We start from the raw sequence: 23,395 nt of genomic DNA, 5'->3' as shown, positions 1-23,395 counted from the left end.
GACCGATTGAATTGTACGCGGGTAATCGCTCACTTTCCAACCTTTAAGGAGTTCGAAAAGTTGTAAGAATTGTGAATAAAAATAATTTTTTCGATTTCCAAAGCTTCTAAATTCTCTATTACGCAGGATTAGATATTGGTAGTGAGTGATCTTGTACTTTGTGGTAATATGTACGATTGGAGGTAGCTGTCATGACAATTTAATACATATGTATATTTTGAAATAATTGACCTGTTTAGTGCTACTTTCAAAGACCGCCAAATCAGCAAATAAGTCCAACAGCATTTTTTAAACATTTTTTTTATTGGTAAGCTATTTTGCTCATTTAAAACACGCCTGAGCGTGTATAAATCGAACTTTTAAAAACGCGCGTTTTTTATAGTTTTCATGGCATCATCAACAATCCGAGAGGACCGGAGAAACGTGAAGTCTAAATATTAACTTATTAATGATTGATCTGACAGGAGTACCTTGTAACGTCAAATAAAATACTACTAACAAATGTTTCAAAAGCTTTAATCAAATATTTAACAATCTAAGGGCCAGTTTACAGAAGCGAAATTAAGTTAATCGTAATCAAATGCGAGATTAATTGAACACGTGATCAGATTGAACCAATCGAAGTTTCGGATTCATGGGTTAATCGCGCATTAAAATTTAATTATAATTAAATATTTAATTCTCTTTCTATAAACTGGCCCTTAATCTTTTAAATGAATGTGAATAATATAGTTGAGATTAAGTGACAGATTGGAAATTAATTTTGATTTTTTCCATGACAACGAAAGGTATATTCATGTCACATTACTAATGTATTGACGTTCTTGTTTCCATTATTTGTAATATTTATGATTTCAAAGTGTACCAATAAAAAAAAATAGCGTAAAGTATTCGTGGATAACTGGTCTTTAAAACACTTGCTCTATTTCGAACACTCCGGCTGCGCAGTCGTGCCCGCGTGTTTTAAATACCTTTTTATCCACTTATACTTTAATATACTATTCTGACGTTTACTGTAGTCAATCTCTTCTACACCGTAGTGCACCGTTAGTACGCCATTTTTGGGACACCCTGTATCTGTACCTAATATACTTATATAAAAAAAATATCGTTTTGTGATGTCTTAAAAGAATCAATTCGTTTTGTCAGAAATTCGAAATTTAAACGTTATGATAAAATAACGCGTCATTTGGAAATAAATCTCCCAATCAGTAGCACAATTGATACCAGATGCTACTTAATTATATTCTATACCATAAAAACAAATGAAAATTATTGAACCAACAGCATTAATTCAAAAGTTCACCTTTAGGTTTTTTTCATTCTTCTAGTCTTTTTCTTAGGACCATGGATAAAGAAGTGTACTATCTTCAATGACTATACATATTTAAGTAAAATTTCTTTGTTACAAATTTATTAAGTACGAAAAGAGGGTAGGTACGCTAAAAGTAAAAGTGCTTTGTCCTCGTACGTTTTTTCGACACAATTCAGTGTCAGTGTCAAATTTCTTGCGTGGTAATCGTTTTCGTTGTGGCTTTTTACCATTTTACTTTCATTTGCTCTTCATTAGCGTCGACCACAGGCCGGAATGAGGTGAATTTTGAATTTTTAAATTCGCAATTTCAGTCAGTGCAAATCGTCTTCAAACGTCTTGGTGGTTTACGGCGTAAAATATTTCCACCTATTGTAAAAAGCGAAAGTCTTCGAAAAAACACAACCACATTACAAGCCCTCTTGGTTATCGATACAAGGATTAGGAAATCATGCATTCTGTTAAAATCTCCGAGCATTTACATAATGAATTATTCTTGACGCATTTTTCACACGTTCGTGCTTTTTACAGAACTTGAATATGCAAGTTTAGCCCAATACAAAAAAACGGTAAGATTGAAGTTGAAGTTCGTGACGGAAAAGACAACACAACTAGGTAATTTCAATTTGAAAACTGTAAAAATACATCCAAAATAACCTCTAAAGAACATTGTATAAAATGAAGAAACCTTCCGGTTTGCATTGAGGGAAAAAATAAAACTGCTGTATTTGCAGTAATAACTATTATCATTATTATTATTTAATTTAGAAATACTTGTGTCAATATTTTTCATATAAAAAACACTTAATATTTACGAATAAAATAACGCACCACATAAAATTTTGCAGAATATAAAGGAAACCCATGAAACTTATAAGTCAATTACGATCAAACAACGGTTTATTTGGAAACAAATGTTCCATTCAGTAGCGAAATTGAGTTATAATTTGAGTCAACATTATAAAAACAAAATGAGATTATTATATTGGAAATAACAAGAATACAATAATGGAACAAATCCCAGAAAGTATATAAAGGTGAAGTGAAAGGTGAACGGCATTGAAAACTATATTTGTTATAGATTTCTTCAAAGTGTAATCGATCAGATATGTCATTTGCCTAAATTTACCGTCACCGTTATTTTACCGTAGATAACTTCCTAGTGAAGAAAATAATTGCAAACCTGTTCGCAATCGTTCAAAATTATTATGCCACTAGCTAGTAAAAGACAAATTAGTAGTCAAAATCTTTTACAATATTTAAAATAAACGAAATAAAAGCTGCACCTTTTAAGACCCCATATTTTCAAATCTATAGTTTGTCTCAATTCTAAATTTCCACCACCTGTTGAATTATGTTGACAAAATAAAAATATTTCTAAGTTGAGGATTCTTATAACCAAAGTTGGCAATATAATTATTTTATATTTTTATATACAAGGTGATTCTGAATTAAGTTTGGAAAAAAAATGTGGAGTATCCTTGACACAAAAGAATAGGGTATTTCACGGCGCAGGTTTAGAACACGCATGCGCCATTTTTCATACAACTCCTGTCAGATGCATATCAGCTTGTGACCTAACCTCACAATATTAACAATAAAAATAATGATAATAAAGTCTTCAAAACTGTTTAATATGGGTAAAGTTAGGGCAAAGTATTACGGTGCACTTAAACATTGTGTTTTTGGCGACTGTGTTAGTGACAATAGAATTGATACTTTATGAGTTGTATGAAAATAGGCGGAGTTTGCTACTGCGCATTCACTTAAAGAAATAGTCTATTCTGCGTAAATGACTTTTGGAGGTGAAATCAAAAGGATGGAAATTACCCTATATCTTTGTATTTTCAACGCCTATGAATAAGGAAAATTTGGCCGAATTTGTTCATTTCATTAGTAACCATGGTTCCAGCAACTCCACAATAAAGTCGTAGGTGCAAGCACACTGCTTTCTAAATGTTTCTATGGAAATGATCGGGAGGACTCGAGTAAGGTTACGTTTTTGACTGACGGGGACCTTTGTTGCTAAACTACCAAGATAATCAGGTAATCACCTTTAATTCAGCAGCCTACTAGGAATTTTGACCAAATTTTCAATCATTTGTATCTCAAAAACGAAAAAGAAGAAGAAGAAGAAATTTTTTTTGTCTATGGCTTCTTCTCATCATCACCAATTACCGGGTTTTTTTCCAAACTTATTTTAGAATCACCCTGTATAAACATGATTCGAAAACATTAAAATTAGTTCATAAGTTTATTTTGCTTTTAGAATTTGATTTTCTACCTATGTATTTGCTGCATTTTAAAAAAGGTTTTCTTTCTTTTCCTTATTCTAAAATTTTGAGTTGTAAAAACGGAAATTGACAGATAACCTAACAAATACTAACTGACACATTTTTCACCAAAGAGTGTTGCCGGTAGTATTTCCAATGTAGAATGCAGTGTTGGTGGAAATTTAGAATTGAGACAGACTTTAAGAGGTATAGAATTTTTTTATTATGCTTCTCACTATTTTCTAACATGAGTTGACATTGCCCCATTGCGTTTTTCCACGAATTTTGGGGCACCCAGTATACCTACACAATATTCCCACTTACCTTGCAATATCAATATCCTCAACTGCCGTCAGTAAGGCCTTTAAGCATAAAACAATAAGTTCATAGCGACGACATTTCTATTTGAAAAATCCCAAGGGGTATTATTATAATGGGTGTTGGTCAGGGCAGTATCAAATTGCAGCGGCGGTCAAGTCCTAATCTTTTAGGGGAAGCAGGTAGACGATTATAAATAATAACTATCTCTTACCTCCTACTTTTAAGGAGGTAACTAATTAATCATCTGCAAAGTCTGCAATTTTCGGAAAAGAGAATACTAACGGGAAACAAAATTTTCTTCGAAATCATTGGAAGGTAAATTATATTTATTTATACTTAGTAAATTGAAATACAGAAACATCGTTGGTGCACAAGAAAAGTGACACATCTCAAAAACCCTCATTTTTCAGTAGAACGATTTTAATAGTATATTGGGATTGGGATATAAGGTTATGAAGTGCATTATAATAACAAACAGAATCGAGAAAGAGTTTGAAAAATCGAGACGAAGGAGGCACATAATGTACATTTTTATATCCGTGAACAGCAAATAATTGTTTAAAAAATTTTGTACAGTGTGAAAACGTACCGTCCGCGTAAATTTTTGATGATGTTGACAAAAATTTCAATTTTTTGTGGCAAGAAAAAATTACAATGTTTTTCTTTTGTCATTCACCTGAAGAAAATCCTGATTTCGATTAGTTTTAATTTGAATGGATTCGAGAGCATCATGTACACCTTTGATGCATCTGCGTAATGAACTAAGAAGTGCAGTGCTACCTGAAAATTTCTAAAGCCGACCCCTTATTAAGATTATAAGCGCTGCAGTTTACATCAGGTTATTAAGACCCAAACTAACCGCGCGCTGCAATTTAGCACTTAGGATTTTAAAACCTTCGATCCTCGCTGCAATTTGACATCGCCGGTTGGTCAGTAGCGCGCCGCGGTCAGTTTACCCTTTGCTAGAAGTTTGACGGCCCCAAAAGGTACAGGACACTTGGGCGCAAATGAGGGATTAAGATAATAAAATACAGCTATACTGTTAAACAGATAGGACTACTTATTGCCCTTTGCATTGCACATGTTTCTTTTCATTTTGCTATTCTTAGTAAAATCTGTAGGTAAAGTCGGGTTGTTTTGTGGAATTCTGAAATTTGAGAAAATCTTCAGGGGGTGGATAAATACAATAAATAAAATTCGAAATATGTATAGGAAGCGTTATAAATATGTAACCAATTTAATTAAGTTCTACATGTAAGAATAATGCTATCTACCGATTTGATTTTGTAAAAAGTGTTTGTTACCAATACCGGGTGGGGCATCGTATACGCCCACGCGAGAAATCGCGACTTCTAATTAAATAAACTTGTCGAAATTTTTCAGACTTACCTGGCTATTGATAAGGTACATTTAATAATTTTTTGATAATTTTTCACTTACAAACAAAGCCAAAAAAAATTAAAATGTAAATTTCAACCAAAAAGTCAAATTCTGATTTTTATACTAACCTACCCAGATTCACTTCCTATAATTATTTACGAAATCTACGGAAAAAAATACCAATTAGATTTTGAATTAAACGCAGTTTTACATTTCAACTTTCAAAATCATTTTTATTTATGACCTGCTACTTGTGCTGTCGTAAATTTAGGTGACAATGGAAACTGTCAATTTTATGGCAAAAAGGTTTAAAACGGTCGGTTATACCTTTGTTGGGAAATTATACCATTGTACCGTAAATCACCCGTCTGGTTTACGTTTAAATAAAAAAGCGAATTATTTAGCTAACCAAGTCAAAATTTGTAATTGTGCCACCAGGGTTTGATGGGCTAGCAGATACAGATTCATTTAGTGTAAAAACTTTATAGGTAATTTATCAGTTAATTTCACAAAACTAATAAAACTGTTACGGCCTTATTTATTAACAAAAAAAAATGAAAAAATTCTGAAATGTACCTTATCAATAATTAGTCAGGTATATAAAATTTCGCCAATTTTATTTAATTAGAAGTCGCGATTTCTGGCGTGCGCGTATACGATGCCCCACCCGGTATAGCAAGAAATAATAAAAATATTTCCCCTAACATTTCAGTGTTTTATATAAATCTGTTACCTAGGTGCGATTCGCAGGTAAACTGACCGCCGCGCGCTACTGACCAAAAGCCTATTACTACTTGGCGCGCAACTGTCCTGTTGGATTAAGCCCACCCGTAGATTTTTCTGACCGCGGCGCGCAAGTGACCCATGCCCACTTATAATCTATTCATTTTCACATAATCTGCTTCAAATTTTTTAAATCTATAATTATTTAAATTCATAGCCTGTGATGCGAAAATAATCATTGTCCTATAAGTTCCCATAATTTTACCTGTACCTCTACCACTAGACCGCTACATAAAACCAAATTCAGAAAACATTTTTTACCCATTCGTGTCTTTCTGAACAGCTTAAACAATGACATAGTTGTATCAAACAGTGTAGTTGTTTTTAAAAATAAATTACAAAAATATCCTCTGGAAATTCATAGTCATAATTACAATTAAGTAGTGCTTATAGGCGGCCCGGCCGCGACGTGAACGGAGCAAACAGTGAAATACATCTGTTGGAAATCCTACACTAAAGCTTGCTAGGTTAATTTCTGGGAATAAAACAGGCTAAAGCGTTGTTCTCATCCACTTAACTTAACGTAAATTAAGCCCAACTCAAAATTAGCGTAACATAAATTAGTATTATCCGTTCAAAATAAAATTAACGGCCATAATTGTGATGGGCATGTATCACTTGCGCGCCGCGTTTTTAATCTCGACTTCGTCTCGATTAAAAATCCCGCATCTCGTACGGAAAAAAAATCACTTTTTCTAACTTATTGCACAAATAGCTATTTTCTACTAGAGTTTGGAAAACTTCAACATTGTAATACTAATTTGAGTTAGGAAAAGTGAAAAATTTCCTACTAAGGGCGGAAATAATATTTCAACACTAAAAGTTCAATTTTGGTCGTTTCCTGGGATACGTAACGTAAAAACTGGTATTTATAATTGAGACAAAAGCTTAAACGCCTTCACAATTTTTCATTAATAAATTGTTTCTCTATGGTAACGAAAGCAGAACAATTTTGATTTCGCTTTTTAATTTAGAAATAATTGATAGTATATTAAAAATATCCAAATTTGATGTATTTTCCAAACTCCAGTAGAAAAAATCATGTGTGCAATTCGTAGGAAAAGTGTTTTTTTTCGTACTCGACGCGTTTTTAATCTCGACTTCGTCTCGATTAAAAATCCCGCATCTCGTACGGAAAAAAATCACTTTTCCTAACTTATTGCACAAATAGCTATAGGATACAAGCTCCTGCCAACACAGGATCAGAATATTTTAATTATAAACAATTTTTTAGTATTCTGTTGTTGGCTAAGTGTGATGCTGATTATAAGTTCACATAAATGTAGATCTTGGATCTGCAGGGTGTGAAAGTGATGGCGGAGTATTTAATAAAAGCTCTCTCTGTAATATGCTGCAGTGTGGAAAACTGGATTTACCTGAGGCGAAAAAAATTAAAAATTATCCAGATTGTGTTTTCCCTTATTTTATTGTAGCAGATGAAGCATTCCCTCTTAAGGAAAACATTATGCGGCCTTATCCAGGGAAATCATTAACAAAGAGCCAAATAATTTTTAATTTCCGGTTATCAAGAGCCAGAAGGACCATTGAAAATGCTTTTGGCATACTTGTTAGTCGCTGGCGAATTTTTCAGGGGCCTATTATTGCAAAGGTTGAAAATGTGGAGAAATATATCCAGGCAGCAGTGTGTCTTCATAACTTTTTAAAAAACTGGGAAGACAATTCTAACCAAGCAGCATTATACTGCCCTCCACATTATATAGATCAAGAAGTTAATGGTTCGTATATATATTTCATTATGATGTATCAAATAAATATGTTACTATTTAGGTGAACTACGTGTGGGGGAATGGCGCCAACATGTGACTAGTAGTCAAATATTGCAACCACTTCATAGATTGGGCAGTAACAATGCTGCTAGAAAATTTTTTCAAACCAGGAATTACCTTGCCAATTTCTTTACAACTAATGAAGGTTCTGTTCCTGTCCTGGGCAAGACAAATAGGTATGTTACACGGGGTGCAAAACGCATCAAAATTTATTAATTTCGTGCTATTAAAATAAAATTTGTTTTCTGATAAATGTTTATTCATATTCATCATCCTCCATCATCATACTGAATACAGTGCTCATAATTTTTTTTTTTTTTTGCAATATTCTTGCACTCCTTAAGGTAATTTGTGACCTGCTGTCCAAACAGTTCTTCTTTGGTCGGGTCTGCTTTTCTTTTGTTCACGTTGTCAAATATTGTTTTAACAGTGTTGTTAATTTGCTGCATTTCTGCAACCACCTTATTCGCCTCCCGCTTTGGCGTCTTGACTGGCCCTAATAGTTGTGGTGGCGGCACAGGTGGCGGTCTTACTTCCTCATCACTTCCCTCTTCAATGATTGAAGGAATCTCAAGAGGATCTTGATCCATGTTGTGCAGATTTTGGGGGTCAGTAATTTCTTCTTCCACACTCAATTCTGTGTTTTGACTATAGTCATTTGAATTTTGACTGTCGGCGGCACTTACTTCAGGCAGCTGCTCCCAGTTTGATTTCGTTCTGAAACAAAGTAACCAATGTTTCATATTTTCATTTATACTAATTAGAAAATAATGTAATCAAAGCATACAATGTGCTTACTTCCGTCTTATAATATAGGCATCCAACCATTTCAGGGAACTGTAGTATTCCCAATCTCTCTCTGAAATACTGCGGCGCTCCCACTTGCTGGTTTCTTGCCACATCGTATATATTTTTCTCTAAGATGCTTCCATTTATTCATAACATCGTTCACTGTAATTTTAATTAAATATTGTGGGCAGATAGAATAAATAATTTTAAACTTACCAGAACAATTGCCCATTAATCTTGATATTTCTACCCAAGAATTTCTTTTGTTTTGAGTGTCTTTAAAGTCCGACCTTTTTTATCATACAAGTGCGGGTAACTTTGTATGAGATCGATTAATTTACCGTCGTTCATTATTCTGCATCTATTCCTCCAATTAATAATAAAAATAATAATTATTATTATTCCTCCAATTAATAATATGTAATTTCAGCAACGGGAATAGTACCGCAATCTCTTTTTAAAAATTTAAAAATTTTGGACTTAGAGAACACATTGGTGGTTGAAATTCCAAAATAGTATATTAAGTATAAAGAACGGTAATGACAATGTACGGATCGAAGACAATTGTTTGGAGGAGGAGCTTGCGACGACTCCAATATTGTCTGAGATCCGTACATTGTCATTAACGTTCGTCATGCATATGAGATTTTTTGCGCGATTGAATATTTATTACAAAACATTCCTAACTAGTTAGAATGCAATGCGATACGACGCCTTCACATCGTGTTGCCACAATGTCGATTTTTGTATCGCGTTTCTAAGGCAATCTGCAAACAACTACCGCCATTGCAGTTTTTGTGCGCAAATATCGCCAGTTGTGTTGAAAAACAAGCAGTAAAATGAGTGATATTAGTGATTCCGAAAACGAAGTGGATATTGTAGAAGAAACTTTGAATGTGGGGTGCGTCACAAATAAAGAATTTTTGAAACTAACAACCTCAACGTGTAATTAAGAAGACAAGGAAAATGTGTGGTATGAAAATTTTGATAATACTAATGTCGCGGCAAGTTCACTAATATTATTTCATTGCAGCGGCAAGGAATGCCGACCACAAGAACCGTGTGAGTTTCCAGAAAGTGCTAACATCTTGTCTTCAACTTCTGTCTACATAAATCAAGAATTTTCGAAACCAGCGAACTCAATATGAAATCAAGAAGACAAGGAAAATCCGGGGTATGAACATTTTGACAATTCTAATGTCGCGGCAAGTCTGTTACTAAAATTGTTTCATTGCAGCGGCACGGTAGGCCGACTACAAGAGCCGTGTGAGTTTCCAGAAAGTGCTAACATCTTGTCTTCAACTTCCGTCTACATAAATGAAGAATTTTCGAAACCAACGATCTCAGTGTGTAATCAAGAAGACAAGGAAAATGCGGGGTATGAAAATTTTGACAATGCCAATGTCGCGGAAACTTTGCTAATGCTATTTCATTGCAGCGCCAAGGAAAGCCGACTACAAGAGCTTTATGAGTTTCCAGAAAGTGCCCCCACATCTTGTCTTCAACTTCCGTCTACATAAAAATTATTATAATAATCGATTAATTTTGAATAAACTTTACTTACCGTTCTAGAACACCAAAAATTACTTACCATCGAGTAAACAGGGCTTACCATCTTGGAAGCAGACGTGGTAAACAACCAAATATGGTACAATCGCGCAAAAAGGTATATTATTATACTCATGTCATATCGTGAGGAAATTTGTAAACATTGACACTGAACATAAAACACAAAACAGTTAAAATGTGTAGGCGAGACGCCGGTAATTATGTTGATAAGCACTGCACTATTACTTGATGGTGATATCCGTAATAGTGTCTAGAAATAGTCAATTTTGACTTAAATTGTAAATCATTTCACAATAGGACAGCAAACCGTCTTATAACTACCATAATACCCTCTAACTTTATTGCCCCTTTGTTGTGCAGTGCCGACTCAAGGAAGAGCAAACATCAGGTAAAGTAACAGCCCCTATTTATTTATGGAATTATTTATGGTAGTTATAAGACGATTTTCTCTCCTATTGTAAAATGATTTACAATTTAAGTCAAAATTGACTATTTTTCGACGAGGACTTTATGTACTCCGGCAAAATTGCCGTGCCGCCGGGTGGCGGAGGGATAGTGTTTTAATATAAACTAGCTGACCCGACAGACGTTGTCTTGTCCAAATTTTAATACCTAAATTTTGATTGGTCAATATTTGTCACGCAATTGGTTGCTAAACACATGAAGGAAATAATCGAATTAATATATTTTTTTTAATGTAAAATTTAGTTATACCGGGTGATTCAGATTGGTATTCATGCCCCTATATCTTTTTTATTTTAAGAAAAAAGTATAGCAAACCATATACAGGGTGATTCATCTTTTACCGCCGGTGGCAAAATGACTCTTAAGGGTTGAGAAAAATTTATGAAATTTACAGATTTCATTTGTCGAAAAATTTACTTTCGGCCGGTATAATTTATTTCAAAAAAAGTTTTTTTTTATGAGCAGATATTTATAAAAAACTGTTTTTTTAAAAAATTTCATGTTTAAATTTTTGCATCAGAATGTGGCTAATGGCCTATAAAATCAATATCTGCAATCCGTTTCGAAAAATGTTTGATAGTTTTTGAATTAAATCGATTTTAATAGAAAAATTGCTTTTATTTGTACTCGTTGACTTTTAGTGTTGTAAATTTTCTTTAACAATGACTACCCTGCTAAACTGACCTGCTTAGGTGGATTTGTTGGCTTTTACGAATAGAGTTGTAAAGGACCCACTGCGGTGGCAATAAAGATCCCCTAATAGATCTTATTGTTAAGATATTGGGACACCGGCGATGTCAAATTGCAGCGAGGATCGAAGGTTTTAAAATCCTAAGTACTAAATTGCAGCGTGCGGTTAGTTTGGGTCTTAATAACCTGATGTAAACTGCAGCGCTTATAATCTTAATAAGGGGTTGGCTTATCATTTAGAAATTTTCAGGTAGCACTGCACTTCTCAGTTCATTACGCAGATGTATCAAAGGTGTATGTACATGATGCTCTTGAATAGATTCAAATTAAAACTAATCGAAATCAGGATTTTCTTCAGGCGAATGACAAAAGAAAAACATAATTTTTTCTTGCCATAAAAATTTGAATTTTTGAAGTGAAACTTTTTATGGGAGGGTCTTGAAATTCTGATCTGACCTTTTTGTGTGACGAAAAGTAGTTTACGACACATTCTGTTTTTTTTTAAACAATTATTTACTGTTCACGGATATAAAAATGTACATTATGTGCCTCCTTCGTCTCGATTTTTCAAACTCTTTCTCGATTCTGTTATCACTTCCTAACCTTATATCCCAATATACTATTAAAATCGTTCTACTGAAAAATGAGGGTTTTTCAGATGTGTCACTTTTCTTGTGCACCAACGATATTTCTGTATTTCAGTTTACGTATAAATAAATATAATTTACCTCCCAATGATTTCGAAGAAAATTTTGTTTCCCGTTACTATTCTCTCTTCCGAAAATTGCAGACTTTGCAGATGATTAATTAGTTACCTCCTTAAAAGTCCGAGGTAAGGGATAGTTATTATTTATAATCGTCTACCTGTCCACTCCCTGGGGGGTAAAATGACAAGCGCTGCTATTTACTTATTTGGAAATCAGTACCTGCTTCCCCTAAAAGATTAAGACTTGACCGCCGCTGCAATTTGATACTGCCCTGGGACACTATGTCGTAAATCATGAAGCAAATACAAATTTGAATATCAAAATGCGTTTATTTCAATAATACCATATGTTAAAATTAATTTAACATGGTAAAATTGTGTGAAAATACCTGAGTGTCCATATGCCACAAGGTTGAATAAATTAAACGAGTAAAAATTGAGAAAATGCCAAAAGGTGACCTAATTAACTTATAAATTTCATTTTTCGATATTATGTGCCTTATGAATAATAAATTAGGTCTGCAAAATATGAAAATGAAATTATAATTGTTAAGGTCAATTTTGCCACCGGCGGTAAAAGATGAATCACCCTGTATATTTGTAAATCGCTTATGAAACTACAATAGATGACGTTGTCAAATCTTCTCTACGATGACATATGTCAAAGTTAAGACAGTCAACTTTTTTTTTTTAATAGTACATTATACATTTCTTAATCTATTCTTGTAAAGCTTTTTTTTCTACATTTGAATGTGTAAAAAAAGTTGACACTTGCAATAGGAAAAAATCGAGAAAAAAAATAAAATATGATTTAATTTATTCGAAAGTGTTATTTTCTAAAAAGAGCTAGTTAGCCAAGGAGACAATTGAATTTTGACATTAATAGCGTGAATTATTAACGTACCTAGATTTAAATAAATAGCTATGTTATAACCTACATTTAAATAAATAACTATGATATAACATCTGGCTTCGAAACCTAACTTCTTCCTGACTATACCGCTTTGAATGCATACACGATGAAAATATGTAGTTGAATTTTGATAGTGCATGAATGACATGATGAGTCTTGGGAATCGTATTCGAATGATTCGAATATTTGAATAGGTGACTATGTAAAATTCGAATAAGTGTAAATTCTAATATTCGAATAAAGTAAATTCAGGATGGATCGGGTATTTCACTGTGAAATAATTTTATTTTTTGGCTATGTAATTCTTAAAATAGTGAGATGCAGGGAATCAACATAACGCGAATTTAGCATAGTAAATTCAGTATGGATTTGGTATTTCGTCCGAGTCTCAGTTTTCTGGCCGAGGCGCACTCGATTTTTTTCTGATGTAAGTGTTAACTTTTTTTACACATGCAAATGTAGAAAAAAAAGCTTTACAAGAATAGGCTAAGAAATGTATAGTGTACTATTTTAAAAAAAAGTTGACTGTCTTAACTTTGACATCGTAGAGAAGATTTGACAACATCATCTATTATAGTTTCACAAGCGATTTACAAATATACAGGTGTCCCAGAGTTGCGAAAAAGCTCCATAACTTGTTTGTTATTAAAGATATCAACTTTTTCTTTATTCTAGATGATAGCTACGCTTCTACTGCATATTCGGAAAATATTGCGGTATATATACAGAGTGTCCCAATATTATAAAAACACTAAAATAATTAAATGTGTAACGTTTTAACGAGTTTATTGTAAGAATGCGTACACTTTTGTGTTAAATTACAAACTGCTCATTAAACTGTCACGTGTAACTTCTTCAACGGCCCAGACAGAAGAGAGCGCAACCAAGATGGCGATCTTAGTACGCGGGCGGTGGGGAATACGTCGTTGGACAGCGTCCCCTATCGGTCGTCTTGTTACACTCCCCCTTTGGATTCCACTAGCTGCCCTCAGGTGGGATCCAACTGGGCACGCTCGGCTTATGTTTGGACTTCTCGTGGTCGAGCAGCACCTCGACGGCCTCGACGAACTCCTCGGATATGGCGTGGAGGAGAGCGTGGTTGGTTCGGCGTTGTTTCGTCTTCGGGGCGGTCATCGGGCTGCGCTTTCCGGGGGCGACCTCGTCGTCGGAGAGGTGCAACAGGTTCGGAGTGGCTTTCACCTACGGATGACACAAAAGGTCTCAGTGCCGAGACGTGGTATTTACCCAGGGGACGCTCCGGGTCATCTACCGCAGCCACCACGTAGGCGACAGGGCCCTTCTTTTCTATGACGACGTAGGGGCCGTCACGTCGTGGTGCGAACTTGCTGGTATACGAGTGGGAGGCCCTGCTTAAGGCGTGCACGTCGACGAGGACTCGATCGCCGACTTCGAAGGGTGGACTAGGTCTTCTTCGCAGGTCGGCGTACTTCTTGACCTTGTCCTGCTGCCGCTCGTACGTTTCGCGAACGTCCTTTAAGATGTCAGTCATCGTCCTCAGGTGCGGAGTTATCTCCGGGACGAAGTTCTCGTTATCGAGGACGGCACGCAGATCGTGGTGGGCCTCCAGGGGGGTTCTCAGCTCGCGGCCGAAGCAGAGGAATGCTGGTGTCTTTCCGAGCGCCGCGTGTACGGTACTATTCATGGCGAACCTCACCGAAGGTAGCGCAAGGCTCCACCGGTCGTGTGTCTTTTCTACCGCTATTGCTAGCTGCACCGTCAACTCGCGGTTTCTTCTCTCCTCCGGGTTGGCGGCCGGGTAATACACAGGGGTCAGGATCTGCTCAATCCCCAAACAGTAGGCCGTTTGCTGCATGATCTCGCTCACAAATTGCGAGCCGTTATCGCTGATGACCTTGCGGGGTGTCCGATATCGCAGGATCACTTCGTCGACTAGACATTTGGCGCAGGCCTCAGCTGTGGCCTTGGCTAATGGGAACAACTCCATCCAACGTGTGGCGGTATCTTCTATTGCGAAGACCCACCTCTTTCCATCAGAGGTAACGGGTAATGGACCGTAGAGATCGATCGCTAGAGTCTCGAAACGTCGGGCTAACGTAGGGGTCTGTAAAAGTCCAGTGGGTTTCATATTGGAGAATTTGTACCTCTGACAATCTGCGCACTGCCGGACATGTTTTCGAACATCATGCCTCAGCGTGGACCAGAAGTAGTGTCTGCTGACTTTCTCGATGGTCCTTTCCACGCCTGGATGGCCGGCCCGGGTGGAATCGTGGAACTCCTTCAGGACCGCAGGAACCAGTTGCTGTGGTACCACCAGTTGCGGTTCTTCCGTTTCGGAATCAGGAACGTAGCGGTAGAGGATACCACCGGACATGACATAACCGCGGTCGGTCCAACGCGCCAGACCCTCGTCGGCACCGTCTTCGAAGCATAGTACAATTTTCTTAAGTGTTTCGTCTTTCGACTGCTCGTTTCGCAGTTCTGTTGCTGAGACTGTGGGGATATTGATGGACGCAAAGCAGGCTTCCAACTTGGAACTTGCGTCAAGATCGGCGATCGGGGGACGAGATAACATGTCAGCTACCACATTTCTTCTTCCAGGGATATAGTCGACGCGCAAATCAAATGACTGCAACAAAAGAGCCCAACGTGCTAACCTACCAGATGGTGATCTCAGTGACATTAACCACTTCAGGGGCTGGTGGTCGGAGGCCACTATCACTCTTGCGCCTTCTAAGTAGCCTCGAAATTTTTGTACTCCGAAGACAATCGCCAGAGCCTCTCTCTCTGTTGTTGTGTAGTTCTTCTCAGCTGGTGTTAACAACCGGCTCGCGTATTCCACGGGTCTCTCGTCCGGGCCCTCCCCCTGTAGTAGACATGCCCCCAATGCGTAGGAGCTGGCATCCGTTCTCAAGGTGTACGACTGGCTGGAATCTGCCTGACGTAGTATGGGCGCCGCACTGAGTAAATCCTTTAACTTTGCGAACGCGTCCTCCTGTGCCGTTCCCCAGGTCCACACTGCCGTCTTCTTGGTCAACTCCGTCAGAGGTTTGGCGACATCTGAGAATCCTGGTACGAATCTTCTAAACCAGCTGCACGTCTGAAGAAAAGACAGCAACTGCCTCACATTCCTTGGTGCCTCCATGTGCAAAATGGCGGAAACTTTATCCGGGTCAGCTGATATCCCTCCCTTCTTTATGATATGTCCGAGAAATTTAACTTCTGCACACGCGAACACGCACTTCCTCCGGTTCGCGCCGAGTTTGAATAGTCTTAAACGGGTGAACACTTCCTCCAAGTCCTCTAAGTGTCTGTCAAGCGTCGGTGAGAGTACAATGATGTCGTCCATGTACGCTACCAGAAACACGTTAGGTAACCCCACTTTAAACCTGTCGATTAGCCGTTGGAAGGTCGCTGGTGAGTTACGCAATCCAAACGGCATCCTCAAAAACCGATAGAGTCCGAACGGCGTGACAAATGCAGTTTTATCGCGGTCTTCTGGTCTTACGGGGACTTGCCAAAATCCACTCTTAAGGTCCAACGTGCTCATGTAAAAGTTCTGTTGAGCAGTGTGCAACACGTCGTCAATTCGCGGTAGCGGGTAACAGTCTGGCACCGTCACCGAGTTCAGCTTTCGAAAGTCTACGCACACGCGGAAACTGCCGTCCTTCTTTGGGACCATTACCACTGGGGCTGCATATGGAGATTCGCACTCTTCGATGACATTTTTTTCAACCATTCTCTGGATCTCCACCTCAAGGATTGCCCGCCGCTGAGGGGACATGCGATACGGGGTAGTAGCTATGGGGCGATCGTCGGTCAAAGTTATGCGGTGTTCCGCGTATGGTGTGGGTTCATCACTCTCCTCGAATACTTCTTTGTGGGAATCAAGCAGTCGAACCAGTTGGTCTTTCTGAACTTTGTCCAGCTCCGTACCCTCGTCATCTCGCAATGGCTCTAATTGGACGGTGCTTGCCGCCAGGGAGACTTCCTTTTCACTAACTAAGGGGCCCCAATTTGGCTGGCCTCTGAAACGCCACTGCATCCTTGGGAAGTCCAAGATAACGTCAGCCGCTTTGATGAAGTCCATACCCAGCAGAGTCTTGCCTCGGCTGTGTTCAGGTATGGCTGTAACAGAAGTGTGTACTATTCGATCGTTCACTTCTACCTGTACTTTATAGACTTCGGTGGCCATCTCCACAGGTTCTCCATCTGCCATCGTCAACTCTTGCGTCAACCTAGTGAACGGCGCTTTTATCCGCTTCAGATGCCCGTATAGGTTGTGTCCGGCTATACTACGGCTAGCACCCGAGTCCACGTAAGCGAGTCCTTCTTTTCCGGCGATTGTTACCGGCATGAACGCTCTGCAGACATCACCCAGACCTGCAGTCAGTATCTCGGCGGTGGTCGAGTTCCTCCGTTGGCGTTCGTTCGGGCACTGCGAGCGCAGTGTCCCAGTTGGCGACAGCCAAAACAAATTTGCCCTGGATTTGTTCGCGTCGTGGTCGCTTGACGTGCTGGGGTGGCTTCCTGACTCCGCGCGAGCTTCCGACACTCCTTCTCTGTGTGTCCATGGGCTCCACAGTATGAACACTTCGGGCGGGTCTTGGTTCCTTTTTCGATCTCTGGGATTTCTTCCTCCTTCAGGGCGTCCTCAGCTCCTCGCGTCTTCGCGATAAACGTCTCGAAGTTGTTAAGTTCGTCTCGGGGAACCAACCTTCGGATTTTGCTGCTGAGAAGCCCATAGATCATGTCGATCTGGTGGATCTCGTGAAGGGGAGGCGTGGGGGATAGTTTCGACAGCAGCGCCCTCGCACTGTTTACGAACATGTCTGTAGCCTCCGTGTCTTTCTGTTGCCGGGAAAACAGCTCCCTAAAAATTTTGTAATTTGGTTTGACCTCACCAAAGCTTCGCCGCAGCGCGTTGATCGCGGTCTCCCAGGTGTCCACGGTGGCCTTGGTTCCCTGCCACCAAGTCGCCGCCGCTCCGTCCAACAGCATCGCCAGCCCTTTCAACGCATTCAAGTCGGAGACACCGACGCAGTCTTTGTATATCGTCACGGCGTCGATGAAGGCTGCAACAGATTCTCCTCTGGCTCCTGCGAACCTACTTTTGCAGTCAGCAAGATTCCCACTTGTAGTCGGGAGCGTCGGGCCTGATCCGGTCTTCAGACTGGCCAACAGTCTCTCAAACTGCTCCGGACTCATCACGAGGTTTCCCGATGTGGCGTTTCCTGGCATTCTCGTTGTTGGTTGCGTACCTGACCTCAAGCCGTATGCGTGTGGTTCGTTGCTCATTCACAAAAATGTTCCTGGTTGAAGTGCAAAACCCTTATCTTCTTTGGTCGTGCGCGTCTCCCAAGGCCAACTTCGCTCAGCGCTGAAGGACGACGGTTTTTCTGCTCTTCTTTCGCAGTCTGGATTTTCACTCTCTGGGGTGCTTCTGTTCTTCTAAGCGCGACTTCTCAGACCAATCCCGACTGGTGCTTGAGAACGACGGCCTTTTCTTCCAACGGTTCTTCGCAAAACTCACGTGTTTGTTGAAAACGGTTCTTCACAGTTCGAGCCCGAGTTGGAGCGCCAGTGTAACGTTTTAACGAGTTTATTGTAAGAATGCGTACACTTTTGTGTTAAATTACAAACTGCTCATTAAACTGTCACGTGTAACTTCTTCAACGGCCCAGACAGAAGAGAGCGCAACCAAGATGGCGATCTTAGTACGCGGGCGGTGGGGAATACGTCGTTGGACAGCGTCCCCTATCGGTCGTCTTGTTACAAATGTGTAATTGTTAAACACTGTTTTGTTGGTTCATTCATCTTTATGGAGTGACCATATTGTGTGCTTATGTTTTGTTAGGCCTACTAGATTTTTGTATTGTCTTTTTAACGGAAAAATTGCACCAAATTTAGCGATTTTTGGATAGCACCCTAGATTTTCAGATTCGACTATACAAACCTTATATTGTTCAAAAGCTTGTCAAAAAAGCTTTCGACCAGTGCAATAATAAATACGGGGTGCCATTTGAAAAAAATGAGTTTTTGGCATTTTTAATTCGTTAATTCAGAAATCAAACAGCGTCAATTATTTTAATTTATGTGCAACGATTTGGAAGGTACGAATTTTCGAAGGGACCCCTGCAATTCGAAATTCTGGTAAAAAAAGCGCCACTGATTAAAAACGATAGCAGATAAGTAAAAATGACCTGTATAAATTTGATTCATAATTTAGCATAGAGTTCAAAAATAAAATCAAACTGGGTAGTTTCTATTTAAAAAAACATAACTTTAGTGTTTTTATAATATTGGGACACTCTGTATATATACCGCAATATTTTCCGAATCTGCAGTAGAAGCGTAGCTATCATCTAGAAAAAAGAAAAAGTTGATATCTTTAATAACAAACAAGTTATGGAGCTTTTTCGCAACTCTGGGACACCCTGTATATGGTTTGCTATACTTTTTTCTTAAAGCAAAAAAGATGTAGGGCCGCGAATACCAAACTGAATCACCCGGTATAGCCTTGGAAATGTTGACTTTAGCTATCGTTAGTTGATTCTCGCTTGTATTTTGACTAAAAAATAAATAACAGTTATACTTATAATACCTAATAAGTGTAAACATAAGAGATTAATTAAATAAAATCTTCTGTAATTTTTAGTATTTTATATATTTTTTGGCAGACGATAATTAAATTTTATCGTTGTGTAAAAAATTATACATTGTTGTATGTCAGCATTGTGAATTATGCCTATCGGGCAAACGACTTTTATCTTTTATTCTACCTCTGTCTCTGTGGTGGTGTGTAAAAGAATAAACCACAAAGAATAAAGAAGTATTTGGTTAAAAATATAACTTGTATTCGAAGTAATACCATCAGGTAGTAAAATGGAAATTAGCTGGGTGCAGAGAGAAGTCGGCCGGCCCCTTGGTCGTAGTCCCAACTCAACTAATGGGTGTTGTAAATCACGGGCTGCTGATATTGTTGGTTGCCATCATCACACTTTCTAACAATGAGTTTCGTTTTTTATTTTGCCTTGTAAGTCAGAATTTAACCGATTTCAAGAAAAACGAAGATTTCTCTGCATTAGATTATACATTCATGATTACAATGAGCTACTTTAGAACTCAAACAAGTTAAAAATGAGACCGCTAGGAGTAATTTTGAAATTACAATTGTTTAATCGTAACGACCAATTTATTGCCTTAATCGAAAAATTAAGATTTCTCTGCAATTGATTATGTCAAAAGGAATCGATAGAACCGTCGAGCAGCTTTTCAATTTCAAATTTGAAGTTTTTAGGAGTAATTTGCGTTTACATTGGTTTAGTATAGGGCTACGATTTAGAGATGAGGACATGCATAATTCTTGTAAAGAAATAACAAAAGCACCTTTTACAAATGAAGAAGGATTCTCGAAGACAGTAGAATATTGGAAAATATTCTAGGAAAAAGTGGTATTAAAACTTAACTAAAAACTGCAAATTTCACAATTTTTTCTTACGCTGTGTTATGTTATTATATTTTTTTTTTGTGTACGTACTACAAACTTCAAAATTGTCTTAAATAACAGCACAGTCTTAAACGGCAAAAATTTTTGAGTGAAACGCCTTTGCGTAAAATTTTACTTATGTTTTTTAAATTTCAATTTTATATAATTTGAAAAAGATAGGCAAATTAACTGTGTAGCCTTGGCGAAACCTGGCCAGTATAGCAATAAAAAACCTAAGGAAATGTCAAAAAATGCGTTATTGTTTTTTAAATACAGGGTGATCAACAAGAATCCAAATCAGAGCAAGCGTTGCAAATTATCGGTCACGTCGTAGCAAAATCATATGCACATAAGCGGTGAAAACATGGGCGTAGACAATTTATGGTCTCAAACGCTATTTAATAAAAAATGATACCTTATGAATTTTAGACGTTGGAATTATAATTGTGCATTTTATTATTATTACAAGATAAGGGAAACAATTTATAAGATTAACAAGAGCAACATTTTACATTTGTAAGAGTAAGTAAATTATCATCTTTATTGCCAAACGCGACGTCACTGGTACGGAGATGCTTCGTTGAAATGTCACATTTCAAAATTCAAGGTTGTTGTTGTTCACAATTTAAGTGATTTAACCTAGAAAACAAATCTTCGATTTCGGCAAAGTTTACAGACGTTTATTGAAGTTGTAAGCAATCATTATCCCAGAATAAGTTATAAAATGGGTTTTACCATTAAAGAGAAGGCATTTTTATTAGATTATTTTCGAAAGAGGGTGAAACAAGAAAATGAAGACTGGCCTTACTTTGTACCCCTTTACACCGAAGAATATCAAGCCAGATGTCTGATGGTATTGGTTATCAACAAGTTTATCAATGTCTTAAAATTATAGTTCCTAATTTTAGCACATCATAATCCATCATTAAGAAGAAGTCAGGTCAGTCCTTAGTTCAAATTTTAGAAATGGTGCAAAATGTTCGACAAATTATCAAGGAATATCCCTCAACTTTCATAAGGCGTTTAAGACAGCAAGTTAAATTGTGTTATGGCACTTATCAGAACATTTTTAAAAGGATATTAATTTGTTTCCTTTTGTGTGTTGCAAGAAATAAAACCCACACATTACCTTAAACAAATTGACAGCTTCATAAGTGTTTTTGAAATTATGAGAGGCGAGTTTGATTCTGTCTGGACCACAATGGAGAACATTTTGAGCAGTTTTTGTGAAAACTTATTTTTTGACCTTGGAGTAATTTAAATGTTTTAAACACTGCTATTTAGAAAAATACGAGACAGTTCTCAATTACCCAAAAATTAGAGAATAATAACTTTTACACTTACAGAAAACAACAAAACAAAGAATTGTGAAAAATAATTGTTTTTAAAATTTTGTAACTCAAGATTGTGCCTTATGAAGGAATTTTGTGTAACTGTGTGTTTTTTCCTTAATCAATAATAAATAATAATTAATTATAACTTGCTTTTAAATCTATTATTCATGAATTACAAAAAATTTATAAAGGCAATTAATAATAGATTTTTGAGAGGTAAGCAACCAACAAAACGAGTGGCACAGCAAGTAAATAAAAGCGGCTGATTCATGATAGAAATACGTGATTGATGAATAATTACAATGTTTCCCTGTAATACAAAAGTTTCACTTCTATCGTGCGTCTTTACGACACATTCTGTTTTTTTTTTCAAATACGGACACATACTTTTTTTTACTAATTCTGATAGAGATTTTTATTTTTATTCTGAAAACAACAATGTATGACATGTGTAACCTCATATAAGAATTTTTTTTTTTTAAATAACACCAAGCGAGTAGCTATCAAAATTCATTGCGTTACAGTGTAATAATGTAATGTAATTAAGTTTGTTGGAAAAACAAATGACAAATATGTAATAACATTTGGGATTGCACGTACAGAGCGCAGTTTAAGCATCGACGATAGTAGAATTTTTTAACTTTTTTTTTTTGGTACACTTGTACACCGCCCGGTTTTTTTGAACGAAACACGTGTTCTTCATTTCCTTTTTCATTTTTTGTATTAATTTTTTATTTCAATTTTATATAATTTGAAAAAGATAGGCAAATTAACTGTGTTGTAGCCTTGGCGAAACCTGGCCAGTACAGCAATAAAAAACCTAACGAAATCTCAAAAAACGCGTTATTGTTTTTTAAATATGGCATAGCCAAACTATACCTCATTTTTCCTATCGTTCGTATTTTTCAAATAACTCGAAAATGAGTGCATAATGACGTATTTGTAAACGCTCGCAGCTGACGTAATAGAACAAAATTCAAAAAAATTATATGCGATAATTATAGAGGTGTACTCTTTGATAAAAGGAACCTCAGTAACATTCAAACTTAAAAATTCAATGAAAACGGTCGAATTTCGACCGCTTGGCGACCTCTAGTACCAATAAAAATGTCTTGCTCTAGTGTAAAAACCATTTTAATTAATAAATTGATACAAAAATGACACTTGATTTTGAAGTTTGAATTTGACAACTGAAAATGAAATGCTACCAACTTCACTGAAATTTGTATCATGTTGTCATTGTTGCCAACAGCTTCAGTCCTTGTTGATCACTCTGTATATTATACACCAAGGTGAAGAAGTTCATGATTATAGCCAGAGCGCCAAGATTAGAGCCCGAGGCGTGCCGAGGGTTCTAAGGCGCGAAGGCTATAAGGGACTTCTTCACCGTGGTTTATATACTATTTTTTCCACTACTAGATACGTTAAAACCCTTTCGGATAATTAAAATTATTTTGTCGGATGCGATGATCCGAGTTCTCATTTTTCAACGCTTGCTATGAAAATCGTCTACGTTAACCAATGAAATCAACGAAAATCTTTCGTTGCTAGGTGACGGCTGTTCATTGTTCACCTAGGTTAATAATGAAAATTATTATTAACCTT

General features: G+C 37.3%; 2 long non-coding RNA genes across 2 annotated transcripts in view; both read left to right on the top strand.

Moving 5' to 3' along the window:
• The window catches only part of LOC138128565 (uncharacterized), a 275,295-nt gene that overhangs the window by 60,476 nt on the left and 191,424 nt on the right, over window positions 1-23,395 (top strand). The gene's annotated exons all lie outside the window — the stretch shown is intronic.
• On the top strand, window positions 9,163-10,219 carry LOC138129198 (uncharacterized). Its single transcript, XR_011159148.1, has 3 exons — window positions 9,163-9,819; window positions 9,883-10,023; window positions 10,084-10,219. It is a non-coding gene; the product is annotated as an uncharacterized lncRNA (long non-coding RNA).

Source organism: Tenebrio molitor, chromosome 4 (genome assembly GCF_963966145.1).
Source record: "Tenebrio molitor chromosome 4, icTenMoli1.1, whole genome shotgun sequence".
NCBI classification, from domain to species: domain Eukaryota; kingdom Metazoa; phylum Arthropoda; class Insecta; order Coleoptera; family Tenebrionidae; genus Tenebrio; species Tenebrio molitor.
This window is presented reverse-complemented; position numbering and strand designations above follow the sequence as displayed.